The 23,132-nt window shown below is 37.3% G+C and overlaps 1 long non-coding RNA gene across 1 annotated transcript in view; it reads left to right on the forward strand.

Annotated features, from left to right (window-relative positions):
* Positions 1–8,807, forward strand: part of LOC106994117 (uncharacterized) — a 69,298-nt gene extending 60,491 nt beyond the window's left edge. Inside the window, exon 4 of the long non-coding RNA XR_001440562.3 lies at positions 8,538–8,807. This is a non-coding gene — a long non-coding RNA (uncharacterized LOC106994117). The remainder of the gene's footprint in view (positions 1–8,537) is intronic.
* Positions 8,808–23,132: the final 14,325 nt, after the last annotated feature.

The following is a 23,132-nucleotide window of genomic DNA, read 5'->3' on the forward strand; positions in this document are numbered from 1 at the left end:
ATGGTAGATACATGTTACCATACATTTTTCCAAATCCATAGAATGTACAACACCGATAGTGAATCCTAATTTAAACAGTGGACTTTGAGTAATTATGGTATGCCAATTTAGGCTCATCACTTGTAACCAATGTACCACTCTGGTGAAGAATGTTGATAATGGGGATAATATAAGCCGTGCATGTAGGGGACAGTGGTATATGAGAAATCTCTGTACCTTCCTCCTCTCAATCTTGCTGTTAACCTAAAACTGCTCTAAAAAATAAAATCGTCTAAAAAACACAGTATATTATGATTGGAAATTTAGAAGAGCTCAGAGGCGTTTGGGCATTTCCTCTTGAGATGAGTATTTGTTGGAGAGTAAGATGTCCTGGAATACTTACAGAATAGATAATACCTAAATTGAATTTTGAAGAAAAAGTAGGACATAGCCAGAGTTGAAAGAATGTTCTAAGATTGTTTTAGAAGGAACTTAGTTGTTACTTCATGTATTAAGCTAAATAATGTTTAAATCCAATCCATCTGTGAACTAAATGATTTTAAATGTCAATTCAAATTCATGATTTAAAAATTTTGACTTTATACTACATAGAAAAATGAATTCCAAATAAATTCATGACTTAAATGTAAGATTGAAAAGCCTAAAACTTGTGGAAGAAATGAAAGGGAAAAGCTTCATACATTGGATTTAGTAATGATATCTTGAATATGACAGCAAAAGCATGGACAACAGAAGGAAACAGATGAACTGGACTACATAAAAATTTTAAACTTCTGTGCATTAAAGGATACAATCAACAGAATTGAAAGGCAACACATAGAATGGGAAAACTATTGGCTAGGCGCGGTGGCTCATGCCTGTAATCCCAGCACTTTGGGAAGCCGAGGTGGGTGGATCATGAAGTCAGGAGATCGAGGCCATCCTGGGTAACAAAGAGAAATCCCATCTCTACTAAAAATACAAAAAATTAGCCGGGCGTGGTGGTGGGGTGTCTGTAGTCCCAGCTACTCGGGAGGCTGAAGCAGGAGAATGGCATGAACCCAGGAGGCGGAGCTTGCAGTGAGCCGAGATTGCGCTACTGCACTCTAGCCTGGGCAACAGAGTGAGACTCCATCTCAGTTAAAAAAAAAAAGAATGGGAAAACTATTTACAAATGATACATCTGATAAGGGATTAATATCCAGAACATACAAAGAACCCCTACAAATCAACAACAGCAAATAACTGAATTAATAAATGGACAAAGGATTTGCATAAACACTTCTCCAAAGAAGACATACAAATGGCCAATGTGCACATGAAAAAATGATCAACATCACTAATCACTAAGGAAATGCAAATCAAAACCACAATGGGATATCATCTCACACCCATTAGGATGTCTACTATAAAATAAAACACAAAATAATGAGTGTTGGAGAGGATGCAGAAATATCAGAAATCTTATGACTGTTGGTGGGAATGTAAAATGGTGAAGCCACTATAAAAAACAGAATGGTGGTTCCTCAAATATTAATAATGAAATTACCAATATAATCCAGCAATTCCACTTCTGGGTGTATGCCCAAAAGAATTGAAAGCAAGTACTCAGTATCCAACAACAGATGGATGGATAAACAAAATGTGGTATATACATACAATGGAGTATCATTCAGCCTTCAAAAAGAAGTTAATTCTGACACAAACTATAACATGGATGAACGTTTAGGGGTCTATGCTAAGTGAAAAAAGCCAGTTGCAAAAGGACAGACTCCACTTAAATTAGGTACTTAAAATAGTCAAATTCATAGGGACAGAAAGTAGAATGGTGGTTGCCAGCAGGAGGAGGTAAGAGGGAATTGTCCTATAACAGGCACAGAGTTTCAGTTTTGCAGGATGAAAGTGTTCTGTGGATGAAGAGTGGTCGTGGTAGCCCAACAGTGTGAATGTCCTTAAGGCCAATGTGCACTTAAAAATGGTTAACATGGGCCGGGTGCCATCACTCACACCTGTAATCCCAACACTTTGGGAGGCTAAGGTGGGTGGATCATGAGGTCAAGAGATTGACACCATCCTGGCCAACATGGTGAAACCCAATCTCTGCTAAAAATACAAAAATTAGCCAGGTGTGGTGGTGCACACCTGTAGTCCCAGCTACTCGGGAGGCTGAGGCAGGAGAACCTTTTGAACTTAAGAAGTGGAGGTTGCAGGAAGCCGAGATTGTGCAACTGCACTCCAGCCTGGTGACAGAGTGAGATTCCATCTCAAAAAAAAAAAAAAAAAAAGCCGGGCACGGTGGCTCACGCCTGTAATCCCAGCACTTTGGGAGGCCGAGGCAGGCGGATCACAGGTCAGGAGATCGAGACCACGGTGAAACCCCATCTCTACTAAAAAAAAAAAAAAAAAAAAAAATTAGCCGGGCGCGGTTGCGGGCGCCTGTAGTCCCAGCTATTCCGGAGGCTAAGCCAGGAGAATGGCGGGAACCCGGGAGGCGGAGCTTGCAGTGAGCCGAGATCGCGCCACTGCACTCCAGCCTGGGCGACAGAGCGAGACTCCGTCTCAAAAAAAAAAAAAAAAAAAAAAAAAAAAAGGGTTAACATGGTAAATTTTATGTTACATGTACTATACCTTAATTTTAAAGGTTTTGAGAAATTGTTTTTAAAATAGCATAAATTAAGATATTTTTATTTGAAATATTTTTAGAAGTTATGTTGTTGTTTTGTTTTACTATTTCAATAGAATAGGTTAGAAAAAAAGGTATTGAGAAGTCAGGTATAAGCCCTCCATCGGGTAATCTGCAGCTACAATTAACAATGAGAGGTTTTATATGCCTTTATGTGTTCTTTTCCGCTTAGTTAACTTCCCTAACTACATTGTGGACATGCAATTTATAGTAGCTATTACGTTCATATGTCCTTAAAATTATTTCAAAGTAGATTGGGAGGAAAAGGGGTCATCTTTATGTACATATTCCACCTGAGGCATCAGATTCCAACCAGATAATGTAGAGCAAGCTTGTCCAACCCATAGCCCTCAGGATGCATGGGGTCCAGGGTAGCCCAACACAAATTTGTAAACTTTCTTAAAATGTTATGAGATTTTTTTGCAATATATATATAGTGAGAGAGCTCATCAGCAGCTATTGTTAGTGTTAGTGTATTTTATGTGTGGCCCAAGACAATTCTTCTTCCCATGTGGCCCAGGGAAGCCAAAAGATTGGACACCCCTGAAGGATGTGAAACAGATTCCTACACGTTTTGAGCAGAAGCCAGCAATGGATTGCTCTCTGGGGATCAGCATCTATAGCTAGCTCATGAATCTGTCTCAAGTATATGCTGTATTTTCCAGGGAACATCATCACTTCATTTCATGCTGTGAAATGAATGAGGTTTGGGTGGTCAATCAGTTACGTTGAGGTAATGGCCATATTTGAAACAAATCCCAACAGATCAAAAACATATTTTCACAAATTAGATCATTTATATGCCTTGAAAGTTAATTACAAACATGCCTATGGGTGCTATAATAGCAAGTTCATCATCTAAAAAATTGTATTTCTTAAAAAATCTACTCCCATAACACATTTATGTTTTAATGCTAAAAAAAAATCTAGCCAGTAAAGATTTGAAATCACCCATTAAAACAATTGATATAAATGTTCTTTCTAAATTGTAACTTGGGAAAACATCATAGTGTTTACTGTTGCAACATGCTGGCTTGGAAAGGATTTTCCTCCCCACAAAGGTTTGCCAAATAAAATACAAATATCACATGCAATATACCACAAAAAAATGTTGTTCGTCTGAAATTCAAATTTAACTGGATGTCCTGTATTTTTATTTGCTAAATATAGCACTCTCACACAATAGCCAGAAAATGAAGCCTTCACAATTGGAACATTTTACTTACCGCTCCCCAGAAAAACACAGAGGGAGAATTAGTTGTCTCTAACACTTACTACATTTGATCCTAGTTTTCAGGGACTTTGTCTTCAATAGCATCTTGAAAACTACTGAAGTTATTTAGGACCCTGAAATCTTGGATGGGGTCTGTGTTTTTCACCATTGCTCACAAGCACATACCCTAGCAGTTCCTGCAGAGCAGATGCTCAATAAATAGATGTGGATTCAATAATTATATAAAACCAAAGCGCTGGGATTATTAATGTTCATAAATTATATATACTTCAACTTTGTACCTAGTTGATTATTCTGTTCACTTAGTTACTAGTAGACTCAACCACTTAATTGTTAATGTCAGTATTATGCAAGTTCAACCTAAATCTACAAAGGGCTTGGGACAATAGGATAAAAATAAGATTCTACCTCTATCAAAATACGGATGAGTTGGCTAATTGAATTTCATTTTTGTGTAATGTAAAAGTGATATCATTTCCATAAGCCAGGTGACAATGGATATGTGTCTACCTAAAACATGGGGCTTTTCATTATTCATTTTAATAAAGGCAATAAATATAATATTGCAAATACCTGTTTTCATTGACTATTATGATGATTAATAACACAAATAATTTTTATTATAAAAGATTGATGTATTTGATTGAGCACTAAGTGCCAATAACTCTGCTAATTACTTTGCACAACTTATCTTATTTGTGTATACATTTTTTCTATGTGTATATTTTTTCTATGTGTTATAAGAGTATTTTTTAAAATATAACTGTATTAGTCATTTTCATACTGCTGTGAAGAAATCTTCTAGATTGGGTGATTTATAAAGAAAAAGAGGTTTAATGCACTCACAGTTCCACATGGCTGGAGAATCTTCACAATCATGGTGGAAGGAAAAGGAAGAGCAAAGACATGTCTTGCATTGCACAGGCAAGAGAACGTGTGCCGGGGAACTGCCCTTTAGAAAGCCATCAGATCTCATGAGACTTATCTACTATCATGAGAACAGCATGGGAAAAACTACCCCCATGATTCAATTACCTCCCACCAGGTCCCTCCCACAATACATGGGGATTATGGAAGCTACAATTCAAGATGAGATTTGGGTGGGGACACAGCGAAACCATATCAGTGACACAGCTTTAATCCATGCTAGTTTGAAAAACTGAATAAATACATGTGTTTCTTTTCAATGAGTAAAGTAGAAACTCTAAACTTCTTAGTAGTCTGATAGAACACCCTGGGACTACATCATAGCTTTAGATGAAAACAATACTTAATAAGGTCAAAACTCCTTTTTGGGAAATGAATAATTTGCATAAATTTGAATGCTTTGGGATTTGCTAGAAAAATCTAGTATGTCTGACAAAGACAGTAATAAAAAACTACTAGATAGGTTTCAGTTTTCCTGCAATGAAAGCCTTATTATAGTAATCTTGATATACATGAAACTTCAAGCCTAGGACAAGAAGAAAATTAGTTTAGAGAATAATATCTCTCTTGAAGTTAGTGATGTAAGGAATAAATCTTTAGTTATCTTTTGAGAAGTGCAGTTTTTATTGCTTATTTGCTAGTCACATATTCAACAATGTACTAGTGAAATACTGAATGTAATAGCCAAGGAGAATTTTTAGTCAATGGCTAGCTGATTATAATCAGATGAAATTACACTGTTAATTTTCAAGTCATCTAAGTGGGAAATGGACAGAGGGAACAGTAGACAAATGATATCAAGCATTGAGATATCCTGGACAAATAATAATTGTATTTTGGTGCATAATGTAAAGTCTAGTTTGCCAACTTAAATAGTGAAAAATATCTCATTGAATAAGTATGATGTCTTAGGACTTATACAATTTATTTCAATGGAAGCCATTCTCAAGGCCTTGGGAGACCACCCCTCACACCAGTGTGCCCTGGACATGGGATGTGAAGTTAAAGAAGATTATTTTGGAGCTTTAAGATTTAATGACTGCCTGGCTGGATTTTGAACTTGGCTGGGGCCTGTAGCTTCTTTCTTTTGGCCAATTTCTCCTTTTGGGAATGAAAATAATTACCCAATACTTAACTCCTTGCATCCTTGGACATAACTAACTTGTTTTATATTTTACAGGCTTGTAGGTAGAAGGGACTTGCCTTATCTCAGATGACACTTTGGACTCTGGACTTTTGAGTTAATGCTAGGAGGAGTTAAAACTTTGGGGGACTATTGGGAAGGCATGATTGTATTTTGAAATGTGAGAAAGACATGAGATTTGGGAGGGGTGGGGGTGGAATAATAGAGTTTGGGTATTTTTCACCTCCCAAATCTCATGTTGAATGGTAATCCCCATGTTGGAGGAGAGGCCTTGTGGGAGGTGGTTAGGATCATAGGGCTGGATTCTCATAAACGGTTTAGCAGCATCCCTTTGGTGCTGTTCTCATGATAGTGAGTGAGTTCTCAGGAGATCTTGTTGTTTAAACGTGTGTGGCACCTCCCCTCTGTCTCTTGCTCTTGCTCTTGCTCCTGCCATGTGAGATCCTTACTCCTCCTTTGCCTTTCACCATGATTTGAATTTTCCTGAGGCCTCCCCAGAAGCAGAAGCCACGATGCTTCCTGTAGAGCCTGAAGAGCCATGATTCAACTGAACCTCTTTTCTTTATAAATTATACAGTCTCAGGTATTTCTTTATAGGAATGCAAGAACAGACTAATACAACTGCTGATTAGACTTCAGGTGAGCAAGCAGTCAACTTCTGTGTTATGAAGCTGAGCAACTAGCATTCATTTAATTCACAATTTTACCCTTACATCTAATCAAAATCCTTTTAATTCTGTCTCTTTGATATGTACTAAATCTGCATTTTTTTTTCTTTACTAGTGCACTAGTAGCACTGTAGTTTAAGCCACCATGATTTAAACACAGATAGAGAAGGGGCTCTCTTATGAATCTCCTTGTTTTCCATTTTTGTTGTCTTTGGCCCATTCTAAATAATGCATCCACAGTAACCTTTAAAACTGAGACTCAGACCATTTCATTTTTCTGTTTGAAGATGTTCAAAGGTTTTATTGTACTAAAAAAAAAAAAGGTCTTACATTGGCCTAAAAAGTTTGAATGGCCTGTCTCCAGCTTGCCTTTCTAATCTGTACCACTCCATTTCCTCACTCCTCCCCCAGTAATCTCTGTCTCTGTTCTCACTGCTTTCTTGCCCAAACAGATCAAATATTTTCATTCTAAGTGAATCCTCGCTTGTCGCTTCATTTCTTTGAACTCTGAATGCTAAAGTCCAAGATCTTATAGGTAGCTCGTTTTTACCCTCCTTTGAAAAGTTGTCTCTTATTTTATCTTTAGCTGGCCTTACTCATTTGGTCTCTATTGAATTATTTTATTTGTGTCATTTATAGTTTTACACAATCTGTGGTTGTCTTATTTGTTGCTGACTTGATGTTTGGTTTCCTCACATAAAATATAAATTTCACAAAGGAAGAGGCATTGTCTACTCTATTTGTTGACATTTTCCCAGCAGTCGGCAGAGTCTGCACATAAACAGATGACCGATGCTGTATTAGTCAGGGTTCTCCAGAGGGACAGAACTCTTAGGCAATTCAGAGATCTTCCTAGCAGCCCCACTCATCACAGGCCTGGAGGCCTAGGAGGGAAGAATGGTTTCTTGGGCCACGCCCAGGGCCCACTGCTCTGCACAGCCCCAGGACACTGCTCCTTGCATCCCAGCTGCTCCAGCTCCAGCTCCAGCCCTGGCTCAAAGGGCCCAAAGTACAGCTCAGGTCACTGCATATATATTATCTCCTGAATACATGTTTATTAGGGATAATCGGCTCACCACACAATTACAAGGCAAAGTCCCATGATAGACCATCTGCAAGCTGGGGAAGAAAGCTGGTAGTGGCACAGTCTGAGTCTGAAAGCCTCAAGTCAAGAAAGCTGACAGTGCAGCCTTCAGCCTGTGACTGAAGGGTCGAGAGCCCCCAGCAAGCCACTGATGCAAGTCCCAGAGTCCAAAGGTCAAAAGGACCTGGATTCTGGTGTCCAAGGGCAGGAGGAATGGACGGAAGCACCCAGCATGGGAGAAAGAAGGAAGTCAGAAGACTCAGCAAGCAAAGCTATCCCACCTTCTTCTGCCTACTTTGTTCTAGCTGTGCTGGCAGCCAATTGGATGGTGGCCACCCACATTGAGGGTGGATCTTCCTCTCCCAGTCCACTAACTCACATATCAATGGCAACACCCTCACGGACACATTCAGAAGTAATACTTTACCAGCTATCTAGACATTCTTCAATCCAATCAAGATAAAACCTAATATTAATCATCACAAATACATATTTTTTAAAGAATTGTTGAATGACTATTATTCTTATTTGATTTTTCCTGTATCAATAAGAAATCAGTTCAATTCTGATTACTGATAAGCAGATAAAAGTTATATTTTATTGAATCTCCTTGATTAAGACTTCAGAATCCTACCTCTCAGAATTATTTGAAACTATAAAGATTACCTTGTCTAAACACATTGAGATCTCTCTTATAATTCCTTTTTTAAAGAGTACATGCTTAGTCTCATGAAGCATAGCATGCCAATCTATTGTGTAATAAACACTCAATAATTATAGAATTAACACCAATGACACTTCCTTTTATCATCATTTAGGCACAGTGTTTGGACCAGCCCAGGAGCCCTCACTCACAAGCACTTCTATCGGACTTAGCTGATCCCTCAGAAGACCCTGGACACCACAAAGGGTCATCAGCACAATCTTGATGGATGTCTAAGAAGTAAAGGTTGATTTTTGCCTAATGACAATAAAGTCATGCCTAAGTGAAATATCTGTACATTAAATATATATTAAATATGTATTAAATACATAATATATTAAATATTAAATTAAATATTAAAATTCATGTATATTCTGAGCTTTACTGTGTTTTTCATGAAGACACTGTTAAAGACTAGAGCCTGATATGTTAAAAAAAATGAGTGCGTAATCTTATTATAAGAATCATAATATGGTCCCTTTCCTTCACCCTGCTATATATAACAATCTGTTATACAATCTCCAATATTCTCCTAATAAAGCCTCTTCAAATCATCACTTTGAGAAACATTACCCTCACTTAGCAATTTTTCTTTTTTTTCTTTGAGATGCAGTCTGTCGCCCAGGCTGGAATGCAGTGGTGCGATCACAGCTCACTGCAATCTCCGCCTCCCAGGTTCAAGCGATTCTCCTGTCTCAGCCTCACGAGTAGCTGGGACTACAAGTGCATGCCACCAAGCCCGGCTAATTTTTGTATTTTTAAGAGACAGGGTTTCACCATATTGGTCAGACTGGTCTTGAACTCCTGACCTCAGGTGATCCGCCTGCCTCGGCCTCCCAAAACGCTGGGATTACAGGCATGAGCCACCATGCCCGGCCCTAACTTAGCAATGTTTGAAGAAATCTCAGCAGCCTTAATTCAACTCTATGTAAATTTTTTTGTACGTGTGAAAAAGCTACCAAATGATTCTTTTGGAGATGAGGAATTGACAACGAGCTTAGGAAAAAGTCAGTTTTTGTTGTTGTTGTTTTTAATCAGGAGACTTCCTAAATTGAGATGCTGACATTCATGGCCACTTATTGTCTGGTTCTATTTCAAATCCAATGTCCAGATTCTACCCATTAAAGAAGGCAATAACTGGATATAACTTCATTAATATCAAGTTCCAGCATCTGCGGGCTCTGGTTATATGGGAAAAGACTGTCTACCATTTTGCTATGAATTCTAATAACCTATACCCAATACATAGTCATGGGGTAACCCCATTATAAAGCTTCTAGCTACAAAACCAAGAGAAAGCTTGTCAAAATAAATCTTAACTTCTCACCACGGTAGAAGACCTACTACGGGGTATTAACAGTCAGAACTGCCAATCACTGCCTGGTCTAAATGTTTGTATTAAAAATTCCAACTCTGGTGGCATGAACTTTGGATAAAATCATCATAAGCTGTGTGAGTCCAAAAAATATAAACCCAGAATGAAATATATTTGGGGCTAGAATGACGTTACTAATGTCTGAGATGGGTCTCCCCCTCCCCCTTTGAAATGTGATGCTTTTATTAGATTATTTCTACTGCCAAAAGACACAGCTACTGTCTGGCTACATTTTCTGGTTTTCTCTTGAATTAAAACAAATAAATAAAAGAAAAATGTCTACATCTTTTAAACAAAGCAAATGGGAATATTTTTATTATTTTTTTCTTCCTGCCAACTGAACAAGTTCTATACATTTAGATAGGCCTCTGGGTCACATAATATGATATGTACTTGTATGTGCACACAGAATGTATAAGATAAAATGGGCTTTTTAAAATAAGCAAGTATTGCCTAAGGATATATAGACGAATGGAAAACAGCACTTCGCTATATTACAAGGGTTAGCATCGTGCTGGAATTGACTGGGAGCTGCATAATTTTCAACTCTGCTATCTACAGGCTCCTGTTCCACCTCTGTGAGTTTTTGCTTCATCATTAACTTTCTGATCCTTGATAAGACAAAACTTATGTTATTGTTTCTCAGAATGCAATCAGAATTTAGATAACATTGCTCATTCTCCTCATTTTACAGATAAGGAAAGTGAAGCTTCCAGAAATTAAATCATCATCATATACATAAAGTCATATAACTAATTACAACTAATTAGTGGCCAACCACATGCTGGGAACCTCCATATTTACATATTCAGCAGTATGTGCCAGAGGCATCCTCAGCACTTTACTGACCTAACTGCAGGGTCCTTGGAGGTCATCCTTGTTTTCCATTTAAATAAAACTAGGGGGAAAGACATTTTCCATGCAGGGGCAAATCTCCTCTCAATAATTAAGATTCTTAGGGAAAGCAGAGGAGTGGGGAACGGGTGGTCCTTACATTTTTGCCTATTGCCTGTGAGTTTGCCTTTGCTAATTTCCTGAAATTTATTGAAATTTGCCTTTTATATCAGTCCCATTCTCTTTACTCTGCATCAGTTCCTACATACTGTTTATGTAGGAGCATTATTTTTGATGTATCTTTTTTTAGATTTGTATAAAAATGACGCATTTGGGGTTTGCCATGTGCCAAGTACTCTAATAGGCACTTAATGTAAGTTTTGTCTTTCAAATCTGTCTTTGTAGATGCGGTGACTCACACCTGTAATCTTAGCACTTTGGGAGGCCGAGGCAGGAAGATTGCTTCAGCCTAGGAGTTCAAGACTAGCCTGGGTGACATGGTGGGACCCCATCTCTACATACAATAGAAAAATTAGCCAGACATGGTGGCACACACCTGTAACCTCAGCTACTCCTGGGCTGGGAGGATCGCTTGAGTCTGGGAGTTCGAGATTACAGTGAGCTATGATATCAACACTGCACTCCTTTCTGGGCAATAGAATAAGACACTGTCTCTAAAAAAATAAAATATGTCTTTGTGATTAGGTGACTGCTCTGACAACAGAGCTGAAAAATAAACCTGTGCCTAATCAATTCCAAAATCTGTTCTCTTTCCACTAAGCGATGTTGCTGCCTGCATGCTATTGTTTTTATGGAGTGGGGTTGTTCATAAAACAGAAATTATATCATTAGCCCATCTCTGCAAGGCATGATCTCTTCACTGTGGGATGTATCAGAGTTCACTGGCATTAATCTCCATCCCTCTTACGGCCAAGCAGAACTGTCTGCTCAGATTCAAGATACATTCTGTGCCCTAGAATAAATTCCTTTCCCTGAGGAAAGTGAACTACTTTCTAAAGAGATAAATGAATTCAGGTTGTGGTTTTATTGGCATAGCTTTTTAGAGGTTTTTGTTTTTGTTTGGTTTGGTTTGGTTTGGTTACCTGCATTATACCATGTATCCCCAAAGACATTTCTAAGCACTTAGTTACCTTACAAATAAGGCTGATTTTAATGGGAACGGTCATGTTGAACTTAGAATTGCCTGGAATAAGGAAGGGTTTGTAGTTTATTCAATTTCCCATCTCATCTCAGGTCTTCCATGTGAGGATAATGTTTGAATACCATTTGCTATGGGTGGAACCAGCACTAATGGTAGATTCCATTATGGCTAGACACATGCACGCTAACATAGGTTTGATTTGAGTCAGACCACAGAGCAAAACCTAAAGCAATGATCGTCTGCCAACCCTCAACCCACTGAGGGATTTGCTGGCTGACTAACACTGTCCTGCTATGGTCTGGGAGAGAATGGGACTAACCATTTCCAATAATCCACTTCACAGACCAAAACCTTTCAGTAGATTTTCTCTCTCTTTTCTCTTTTTCTTTTCTTTTCTTTTCTTTTCTTTCTTTCTTTCTTTCTTCTTTTCTTTCTTTTTCTTTTTCTTTCTTTCTCTTTTTTCTCTTCTTTCTTTCTTCTTTCTTTTTCTTTCTTTCTCTTTCTTTTCTTTCTTTTTTCTTTCTTCTTTCTCTCTCTCTCCTTTCTTTTTCTCTGTCTTTCTTTCTTGCTTGCATTCTCCTTCCTTCCTTCCTTCCTTTTCTCCTTCCCTCTTTTTCTTCCTTTTCCTCTTTGGCTCTTTCTTTCTCACCCTTTTTTTTTCTCTCCCTCTCTCCCTCACCCCTCCCTTCCTGTCTCTCTCACACACAGGCACACGAGAACTCAGACTTACTACAATATTTAGTATATTCTAGTTGGCTTAAAGCACTTATGAATTACATGTTTATTTTGTCTTCTTGACTGATATTTCCTCATGTCTGAGTATTGTGCCTCTAGGAAGGAAAACTTATATTTTTTAAAGGAGAGCTTTTCTCTAAATCTTGCCAAAAATAAAGTGGCTTGAAAGAAAATCACATAGACCTCTTCCTTCAGAAAACAGAATAATATTTGAAGACTTTTATTTGTAAGGATTCCTATTTTTAAGCAAGATCTTTGAGGAAGCAGCAAGACCTGAATTTGAATAAGATCAGAGAAGGCAGATTCAAATGATAGTGCCTAGTGTGTGTGCAGTAATGGTGAATCCTTCTGTATTTACTTCTGGCCTTACAGGTATAATTATTCCATCAGTCTTTCTCCATAATTTTCTCATATCTACTGTAATTTGAAATATGAATTTCAAATAATCATTCTGAACAGAGACGTCTGCTTACAGGCATGTCTTCTGTGCCCCTTCATTTTCTGTCTGCCATGTTCAACTACTGACAGGTGCAACGTGTACAAAGTGTACCACACTGACTTCCATGCCTCCCAGTCACAGTATGCAAGAGTCACCAATCTAGCATGCCCATCACTGCCTTGGATTTGTTCCTGGAGACATGGTCAACTCTCTTCATCTCCTGATCCTTGTCTGAATGCTTTCCTCCCTGCCAAAATAATTCACTCCATCCTTCCTCGTGCATATCTTAATTCTAGTTTATCACTGTGGTAGAATTATTTGCTTATAGGTCTGTGTGCTTTACTAAGTGTAACTTGAGATGAGAAAATGTCATCTTTACATTATCCTCCACCAACCAGCTCAGTGCCTGACAGTGGGAACGTGCTCAAAGAATATGTGTGATTTGCTCACTAAATTCCATGATCTTAAACTTGTCTTGCATTAAATAATCTTTGACTGTCAGGTCCAAACACAAAGCCCATAGTCATTTTTTATAGACATTTGCAGAAAGGATTTCTCCTCTTCTAAATTAAAACCCACCTTAAATTATAAAAATGTTTGTATAAAACTCTGCATCTCTCATACAAGTATTTGCAGAGCACAGAACTTTGCAAATAGTGAGCATTGGATAAATGGAAAACTACGAGGGTACTTGTTCTAGGTTATTTGCCTTCTGGCAAATGATAATTAGGACTTAATATGTGGCACACATTGTTCTAAGAATTTTGAAGTATTAACTCATTTAATCCTCACAACTTTAAGAAAATTTGAGAATTTTTTTCTACGAAAATATTTTCTATGAGAAAAAATTCTCGTAGTTGTGAAGATTAAATGAGTTAGTACTTAACAGATGAGGAAACAGAGAAAATACATTACCCAGGATTGTGCAAGGTGCTACTAGAATTTCCAGAGACTGTGAGTTTAACCACAACTCTCAGAAACATTGGTCAACAGAATATCACACGTAAGTCAAAATGCTGCAAGAAAGAGTTCTATTTAGGAGGCTGAATGGGAGAAGATAAGCCAGGAAACACGGCAGTAATTTTATGTTAAATCACATCTTACACGACCACAGTTCAAATGTCAATTAAATGCTTCTTCTCATGCTTTTAGCTCTTTCAGTGAGACCTGGTTTACTCACATTTGCTCACCCTTCAATAAAATGTGTATGTTCAGCACATCTTGCTATTGGTAAGTTTGCTTTTCTGAATAAAAATGTATTTTGGGGGCTGGGAGTGGTGGCTCACGCTTATAATCCCAACACTTTGGGAGGCTGAGGAGGGCGGATCGCCTGAGGTCAGGAGATAGAGAGCAGCCTGGCTAACATGGTGATACCCTGTCTCTACTAAAAATACAAAAAAAAACCAACCAAACAAAAAATAGCCAATCGTGGTGGCACTGCCAGCTACTTGGAGGCTGAGGCAGGAGAACTGCTTGAACCAGGGAGGCAGAGGTTGCAGTGAGCCAAGACCGCACCACTGCACTCCAGCCTGGGCGGCAAAGCGAAACTCCATCTAAAAAAAAAGAAAAAGATGTATTTCTGGTGAAAACTTACTTGTTTTTCACTCTCTTGAAAATAAGGTGAAAATTGATTAAATTGGATTGTGTGTCATCATACAAATAAACATGTTATGGAATAAAATATTTGATTCTTATTTGAAAGCTTTTCAAGAATTATTAAAAATAAATTTACCTATATGTAGCTAGTACACCATTTTATTTACAACTACTTTTTATCTACTTATCTAAGCACATCTGGCAGTGTTCCTACTTGGTAACACTCTCAGCTGCTTGTTCCTATTATATTCCTAAAAGTAATAAAAAGTCATACTTTGGAAATAGCTTATGATTCAGATTCCCAGAGTTACTTCTTCTCTAATTAACCCCACACTTGGGTAATTTTACCTAATTCATTTTCAGAATTTTGTCTGTTTCACTGTTTAGTTATTTTTCGAAAATTATTAAATCCAGAGGAAACTATTTTCAGAAGTTTAGAAGTAGGCTGTTAAGAGAGCACAGACTTCTAAGTAATCATAAATATAAGTGAAATATTGTTGCAGTCTGTCATCTATGAGCACTTTGGAAAATGTTAGTTTTTCTTTTACATTAACATTTTTGTTAGATTAGACATTGTGGGTTGAACTTGATTCCAGGCAATGGGACTATTAAATGGCATGGGAAATAAATCTCTTAAAAGGATCAGAAGTTTGGGTCCTGAAAATGTTAGTATCATGAATTGAATACTTACGATTACCTTGAACTATATATAGGATAGATATTTTCTCCTTGATGACAATAACTATTGGTTTTTACTTGTATCTTTTACTTCTAATTGCTTTTAGCAATTGTTCTATAGAACAATCACAGCAAGAAAAATATTTCATCGTTAGCAGATGAATGCCTTTTTAATATGAAAGTTTTCTGAAGCTCTTCAGAAGAGATCTGTATCTTTCTATTTTAACAGAAAATCTATCTTTAAGCATAGGAATAGTAAATTGTGAGTAAACAGATATGCATGTTTTATCGACATTCTCTACCTTTTTTGATAATGAAGAAGAATACAATTCATTGGGATAAATTTTCCTATTTCCTTTATGCCTGATTACAGTCAAAAATTTCTGCTTCAAGCTTTAACCGTGTCATTTAATAGAGAATACAATGAGCCTCATGTTCAATGTCGAGTGCAGAACATCTAGAAAATCAGTTTAAAAATTTAGCAAAGACTGATTGCTGGAACGTCAATACTTCCCAAAGCAGTCAGGAAAAACCCCAATCTGCGTCAGACCCTAATATTTATTAGAACATGACACGAATGTGGTCATTTTCGCTTGTTTACAGTTGAAATGCAGTTTACTGAAATTTGAAATTACTACATTTTTCTTACCTGGCTAGGTATAAAGGTTAAAGGGAAAATAGAACCTGAAAATAAAAAGCAAGAGGAACATGGAGAAAACAAATTAAAAGCAAAAGTATGTAAGCAACACATTAAATCTGCCTGTCTCTGAATTCTCTTATTAAGTAGCGAATTTTTTGTTCTCTAGATTCAAGAGGATGCTTAGATGATGCAAATAAGATCTGCTCGGTAGAACCAAATGAAAAACAAACAAAATAATGTAACTACTCAGCTCACATATCAACTGTCAGGGACTCTGGGACTATATCAACCTAGTAGGAGAGGGAATCTCTGTTTCTTAAATCTACGTAGATTCAATAAAGTGCCTTTTCACTCTGGAAATATGTGGAAAGCAAAACTTACCATTCTCAAATGAATAGAAGAATTGATGGAGGGATGGATTAGCTCCTAGATTGATGTATCTTAGGCGGTAGAAGAATTGATTCATTGATGCATTAGCCCCTAGAAAGAGGTTTAAGATGACACTGTGCCTTCATCAATACTGTAATATGGTCATCTGAAAGCTAATGTGATTTAGGCTTTACTAGAAGAATATTATTCAGAGGTAAGAAAAGTAATTGCTTGTATCTATTCTGTGTTGGTTAAGTCACACCAAGACTTTGTTTCAAAACTACTTCTATCAGATAGAAGAATAAACTCAGAGAGAGAGAGAGAGAGAGAGCGCAACCACTTAGTTCCCTGCGTATGAGACGACAGTGATATGTAGCTGAGAGAGCCAAACGGAAGCAAAGACATAAATGTATAAGCAGAGTATGGACATGCTACCACATAAAAGAGATTTTAGGTTTATTTCTTTCTGTTTTTTGTTTATTGTTTGTTTGCTTTGAGACAGGGCCTCACTGTCACCAAGGTTAGAGTGCAGTGGCATGATCATAGCTCACTGCAGCGTCCATCTCTTGGGCTCAAGCAATCCTCCTGCCTCAGCCTGCCGAGTAGCTGGGACTACAGGTGTGCACCACCATGCCCAGCTAATTATTATTATTTTATTTTTTAGTAGAGATAAGGTCTCGCTATATAGCCCAGGCTGGCCTTGAACTCTTGAGCTCAAGTGATCCTCCTGCCTCGGCCTCCCAAAGTACTGACATGACAGGCATGAGTCACTGTGCCCAGCCATAGATTTATTTCTTACCCATCATTAAACTAATGCAGAAAATTTGTCACCTGAATAAGTACATTTTAATTTAACAGAAAATTTTTCTAATAGATGGAATGGGGGCTTCTAGGAGTAAAAGAAAAAAATTTTACAGTTGTTATTCAAGCACTGCTTAGAATGTAAAATGATGTTTATGTTATCATGAGGACTTAAAGACTGGATAGAAAGTTGAGGCAATAATAATAACAACAATAATAAAAATAGCCATCGTTCACTAAGAACATTTTTATTACCTATTGGATGCAATGTTCAATATTTGAATAATGGGTACATTAGAAATCCAATCCCCACCGGTATGCAATATCCCCATGTAAGAAACATGCACATGTACCCTCTGAATCTAAAATAAAACGAATCCGCTTTTTACCAAAAAAAAAAAAAAAAATAGGTTTTGAAAATGTGAAAAAAAAAACACACACATATTTTGTGTTAGATCTTGTGGTAACTATACATCATTGCCAACCCTCAGAAGAATTTCAAAAAGTTTGTGTCACTCATCCTGTCTCATAGATGAGAATATAGAAGGTCCAGAGCCCTGCATGGCTTCCCAGTCCGTTGCAAAATAGTGCACAGGGACAGAACCGCTATCCAAATCTAAATCTCTATGCCTGCAACTTTTCCATTTTTACCCTCGATGGTCTTTGATACTGACAAAATCTGACCTGTAAACAGTCTTTTTTTTCCACCAACATGTCAGAAATGCTGTATCCTCTCAGCAAGGCTCAACATGACTGTTTAAGCTCTGGGAAGATTGTGGTAGACCTGTTCCACGTTGCAGCTCACCATGTCTGTTCCTCAGTCCAGCCTCTGTTTTTCTCATATTGGTTTTTTCTGTTTTTCTTTTTTTTTTTTTTTTCCCCAGACAGTCTCGCTCTGTTGCCCAGGCTGGAGTGCAATGGCCTGATCTCGGCTCACTGCAACCTCCACCTCCCGGGTTCAAGTAATTCTCCTGCCTCAGCCTCCCAGGGACTACAGGTGCGTGCCGGATAATTTTTGTGTTTTTAGTAGAGTCAGGGTTTCGCTATGTTGGCCAGGCTGGTCTCAAACTCCTGGCCTCAGGTGATCCTCTCACCTCAGCCTCCCAAAGGGCTGGGATTACTGGCGTGAGCCACCATGCCAGGCCCATATTGGCTTTTTATTTCAAGCCCATCCACACTTTGGTGCTTTGGCTTATCTAAGCTTCTAAACAATTGCTTTATTTTCACATCAGAAATTGTTTCCTTTTTCTATGTTAGTATAATTGACTGACTGTTAATAGGGTTTATTTTTCCTCCTTGACTTTGAGATAATCTTTTTGGTAGCACCCGCTCTGGGAAGGGTCATGTATTTTTGGGACCAGCCCCTCTTCTGACTCAAATCCTGAAAAATTGTGGACTGCCAAAAATATTTATATCTCTTTGGAATTTCTATAGTTATGAATAGAACAAAGCAGCAAATCATGTAGTCTTTTGTACACCATTTCTAGCTTTCTCTTATTTCCTGTGTATATGTCATCTCCTTAATAAAAATACAAATTATTTAGAGGAAAAAAAATTATTTGTAGGCTCATTTATTATTCAAAGATTGGGCTTACAATGGAACTTACTTTAAAAATAGTCTTTTGTATTTTTAGTAGAGATGTGGTTTTACCATATTAGCCAGGCTGGTCTCGAACTCCTGACCTCATGATCCCCCTGCCTTGGCCTCCCAAGTAGTCCCAGCTACTCCGGAGGCTGGGGCAGGAGAATTGCTTGAACCCGGGAGGCAGAGGTTGCAGTGACCTGAGATCGCGCCACTGCACTCCGGCCTGGGCGACAGAGCGAGACTGTCTCAAAAATAAATAAATAAATAAATAAATAAATAAATAAATAAATAAATAAATAATAAAAAAAGTCTTTTGACCTGTCTCTTTCATTTCATCAGGGTTTATATTTGATGCAAATAACATTCTATGTTTATCACATCAATCTACGTTTTTATGGAAATACTTTCAGCTGAACTTGGTTTTCTCCCAAGAAAATCCAATATAGATTGACATTTATGTGGTTGATTGTATTAGGATAAGTGACTAGTTCTATATTTTCTTATAATGAAAAATGAATTTATCTGTAAGCAAGAGCCTTCTTAAGTCTTTGTTACCAAGCAAATATACAGAATTGAAAATGGCACAAAACAAAAATCACCAAGCACATAAGACTGGGAAAAATGAAAATAACAAACACAAATGATTGAGAATTCACTATGTGCTAGATCCTAATGACCCACTGCATGTATCTTTAAGGATCAGCTTTCCAGAACATCTGTGCCAGTGTTTAGTCAATACCCATTAATCTATGATGTTTAACATTGAGAAAAAGCCTCCAACTTTTAGGAAGATTTCTGGTTACAGTATTACATAACTTTTTCTACAGAATGAAATCAAACTACAACTTTATTTTTATGGATTCTTGCTTTCTTCCCTCTTCTAGTCTATTAAGATGCTTAGAAAAGTACAAATGGTCCATTTGCACACATGTACGGATATACCACAAGGAATAAAACTAAATATATATTTATGTCCTGATGTGTTTTTCTCATACCCTAGGATTGGTAGAAGTGATGCCAACCTTTCTGAAATGTTGCTTCATTTTGGATACAAGGCGTTCTTATTAATACTGGAGGGATGTGTTTTTGTCACTTGGGTACAGCATCCACAGCTCGTGCAGGCTTAAAATGGATGTGGAAAAAACCACGACATTGAGAGTGATCCCAAATTCGCCCTTGACTTCAGATCACTTACATGCTCTTCAACTAGAAATATTGCTGAAAGCTTGCCAAATACGAAAAGCCCGTGGCTTTCACCATTTTGCAAGCAAAGGAAACAGCATTTGAACCTCCTTTGAAAACTTTTTTTTTTTCACATTAAGAGGCGCCACACGAACAGAACGTGCCATAAATAATGTGTGCTAACATTTTCCAAAAAACTGGACATCAATTAATGCTAATTTATGAGGAAACTTCTTTGGAAGAGCATAGTCCAGACTCATAACTACTGAAAAGACTCATTAATATAAACGTTAAGGGAGTTTTTTCAAAGGGAGGAATTAAGGTAAATGCATATCATTACGGTGAAAGCTCATAATTTATTGAAAATTCAATGGAAAGGAAACTTTATGCTGTGTGTTTCCAAAGTAATGTTTTGACACATTAATCAAGGAAATAAAATAAGGATGAGAATGTGATCTCAAGAGAGATGGTCAGTGAAAATTTAGCTTAGTGATAGCTAATGTTTATTAAATGTGCCAGGCATTATAAACACTATCTTGTTTATTTTTGTCTACCAATGCTATAGAGTAGATTTTCTTATTATTTCCACGTTTCAATGGAGAAAAGAGAAAATCAAGCAATCTATGTTATTTGCTGTCGTTCACAAAACTAAAAAGTGGTGAAACTCAGATTCAGAATCACCTTTCTTAACCACACGTGGCACGGGATGATACTGCCTTTAACAACTGTCAGACAGGCATATGGACGACTCTGGGTGAGTTCATGCAATGGCTTATTCTACAGACTCCCTAATAATAAAAACAAATCATTTTAATCCGTAAGTTCCACTATACATTAAATATACAAATTAATTATTTGACCAATTTTAAGTTTGAGGAAATTCATGATTCCTACTTTTAGGTCTTAAACATGGTAAAAAAAAAAAAAAAAAAAAGTCATTAGTAGATCCTCACCTTTTGTAAATCTCTCTAACATTTTGTGAGGCCCGGATAATATTCACACATTGGCTGGAAAATGAAATTTCTGTTTCTTGAGATACTTGTCTTATGGAAAATCTTTACTTAAATGAAAGCAGGGGATGGACAAGTTATCTTTTTTTTTAGGGGTAGATAAATCTCTGTGTGTGTGTGTGTGTGTGTGTGCATGTGCACGCGCTTATGGAAGTGTATTTTGGCAGAGGAAATATGGTACGCAGACAAGGGCGAGGGAAAGCAAGAAGAATATTTCTCCCAGAATCTGAGATTGGTTATCTTTTGTCTATTCTATCTCTAGTAGATGTATTTGACTTTAACATAAATGTTTTCCCTCCAACCTGTCATAGGCCCTGTAATTGAACAGAGGATTCTAGCAGGATATTGAAACTCATCATCTCAGTGCATGATGAGATGGATCCATCCTTCTAGAGCAATGCTTTTCAAACTTGAACATGCTTCTGGATCATCTGGAGAGCCTGTTAAAGCAAAGACTACCAAGCCTCATTCCCAGTTTCCATTTCAGTAGGTCTCCAGGGGAGCCTGTCAGTTTGCATTTCTAAGAAGTTCCCAAGTGATGATAGTGATGGTGGTCTGGGGACCCCACTTTGGAGAACCACTGACATGGAGAGGCCCACTATCAATGAAATGTACATATAGGCTCATACCATACTTTAGTGGTAACAACTGGTTTTCAGTAAAATAAATGGTGCTGTTTGTTGTGAGAAAAACTAGATCATTTTATGTAGTTTCTAAATGATCTGGAAATAATAGTGGCATTCAATTCTCAGAAATAAAAAATTAATATTGGGCAGGGTGCGGTGGCTCAAGCCTGTAAACCCAGCATTTTGGGAAGCTGAGGCAGGTTGCTTGAGCCCAGAAGTTCAAGACCAGCCTGGGTAACATGGTGAAACTGTCTCTTCAAAAATATATAAAATTTAGCCGGGCATGTTGGCGTGCACCTGTAGTTCCAGCTATACCAGAGGCCGAGGGAGTGAGTGGGGAGAATCACCTGAGCCTGGGGAGGTTGAAGCTCCAGTGAGCCATGATCATGCCACTACATTGCAGCCTGGGTGACAGAGTGAGACCCTGTCTCAAAAAAGTAATAATAATGAATAATAATTTAAGCTATTACTGAATCACTTCAGACTTTCTATCAGGTCATTCATTTCCGAATTCACCATAGGAAATATAAATTTTCAATTTGTTTAAATTGAAGCCAGAAATCATACTAAAAACTGATTACACTCCACATCACAAATGAAAGCAGGAGTTATATCTGAATGATTAAATATTACAACTTATCACCGAGAAAATACTGATGTGACACCGGGATAAACAAAGAACCTTCAGCAAAGAAATAGAAGGAGAAAAATGAATTTAAGAGGAATAAAAGATGTCATTTTTAATTGTGAAAGTAGAAATCGCGTCTCTCTTTATTTTCAATATAATTCATTTGTAGAAAAACCTCTCTTCATGAATCTATTCAGTGATAGGTGGTTGTTGGCAAAATTAAGTCTGAAATACCGCCAAAGTTTACCTAACACTGGTTCATAAAAAGAAACACCATATCCGTGTTCCTGATTCTAATGGAAACATTTGTGTATCAGTCATGTAAAGTCTTCTATAACTGAAGAAAGGAGTATGAGCTTAACATGCAAAATTCTCTGCATGAAACTGTGCGAAATGTTTCAATTATTTCTATAATAACATTTAACGGGTTCCAGATATACTGCATTAAGCACACAGCCAAGAAATGTCCCAAGCATATGCTGTTTTACATTTTGGTGTATTATAAGTGTATGAAACACATGTTAGGAATATATTTCATATTCTGCATTTGTAAAATATCAAATTTGTATCAGCAGAAACCACAAAAGCAGCACAGAAGCTGCCCCCAGAGCACAGCCATTTTGCAATCAAACTTTTAACACCATATTATCATTGTAAAGAACCAAGCTCCTGGTTGAAATGAAGAAAATAATTTTCACAACTCACGGCAATTTTCTTTATGTATTTATTACATGGGATTCAAAACACATACTCCACAAAAATTACTCTCAAGTTTCTATTTTGTAATCTGTGCCATTCTCAAAGTACGCATTAAAAACAAAATGAATTTAACTTGATCGCTCTTATTTCATTTTATATCACTGAGGTCTCATTTTTTGGCATTCTTGCAATTTATTTCAATATATCTATATGCTATAGTTCTTCAGATTATTCTATGCTATGAAGCTCTCAAGAGAGAAAATTACTCTTCTAATGATCTATATAGGTGTGTTTGCAACATCATTCTACTTTGGTATTACAATTTTATGTACAAGATGAAATGTTGATATA

The sequence above is a fragment of the Macaca mulatta genome, chromosome 16, assembly GCF_049350105.2.
Source record: "Macaca mulatta isolate MMU2019108-1 chromosome 16, T2T-MMU8v2.0, whole genome shotgun sequence".
NCBI lineage: Eukaryota > Metazoa > Chordata > Mammalia > Primates > Cercopithecidae > Macaca > Macaca mulatta.